This window comes from Myotis brandtii, unplaced genomic scaffold (genome assembly GCF_000412655.1).
Source record: "Myotis brandtii unplaced genomic scaffold, ASM41265v1 scaffold58, whole genome shotgun sequence".
Lineage (NCBI taxonomy): Eukaryota > Metazoa > Chordata > Mammalia > Chiroptera > Vespertilionidae > Myotis > Myotis brandtii.
Window position 1 is genome coordinate 1308358 of NW_005370176.1, and position 1408 is coordinate 1309765.

The window sequence follows — 1408 nt, forward strand, 5'->3', positions numbered from 1 at the left end:
CATCTATTTATCCTGCAGGTCTCAATTCAAAGACATCTTCCCTGACTTTCAAGACAAGTTCTGATTCCACATGCTCCCAGAACCTATTTATGACCTGTAATTACATTCTTGGAATTATTTGATTAATGTCTTTCTTCACTTCTATATTATAAAATCTATGAAGGCATAGGCCATGTCTAGTTTACCATTGTATCTACAGAACCTAACTGCATGCCTGGTGCATAGTAAGCGAGTAATAAATATTTAAATAAATGAATAAATTAACTGGGCCTAGAGTTTAAGTCTTTTAAAAAAATTTTATTGAATTTATTGGGGTGATATTAGTTAACAAAACTATGTAGGTTTCAAGTGTACAGTTCTATAATACATCATCTGTATATTGTATTGTGTGTTCACCACCCAAAGTCAAATCCCCTTACTTCACTATTATCCCCCTTTCCCTCTTCAACCTTCCCCCACCCCCCTTTCCCTCTGGTAATCCCCATACTGTTGTCTATGTCTATAAGGTTGGGTTTGTTTGGGAGTTTTTTTGCTTAATCCCTTCACCTTTTTTCACCTAGCCCTCCTACCTCCTCCCCTCGATAGCTGTCAGTCTGTTCTCTGTATTTATGAATCTGTTTCTATTTGTTTGTTTATTTATTTTGTTCATTAGATCCCACATATGAGTGAAATCATATGGTATTTGTCTTCTCGGCCAGGCTTATTTCACTTAGCATACCATAGAGTTCAAGTCTTAGGACTTTTTTTCACTAACCAAAGATACAATAGTTTGAACTAGACAATGTTTTTTTTGTTTGTTTGTTTTTTAAAATATATTTTATTGATTTTTTACAGAGAGGAAGGGAGAGAGATAGAGAGCTAGAAACATCGATGAGAGAGAAACATCGATCAGCCGCCTCCTGCACATCTCCCACTGGGGATGTGCCCGCAACCCAGGCACACCCCCTTGACCGGAATCGAACCTGGGACCCTTCAGTCCACAGGCCGACGCTCTATCCACTGAGCCAAACCGGTTTCGGCTGAACTAGACAATGTTGACTTCACAGAGGTCTGCAACTCTCATGGTCACTCCAGAATTGTGACAACAGTGTTCACTGTTGAGGACACTGGTGTTAGTATGGTACATTCAGAAACCTTGTAGAACACTTTGGAATCTTGGTTTGAATCATGTGAAGTTTAGCAAATTTTATACTCCAAAGATAAAGTGGATCCCTTAGAAGCTTTTATTTAAAAAAAAAAAGAGAGATTTGAGGTCATTTATACAAATACATAAAATATAACAATAAAAATGTACTAGTATAAATGAGGAAAGGGGGCAAAGAAAAAGTAGAAAATATAATACCTAGGCATAAAAAAAATAATATAACTAGAGGCCTGGTGCACGGATTCATGCACATTGAAAGGAAAT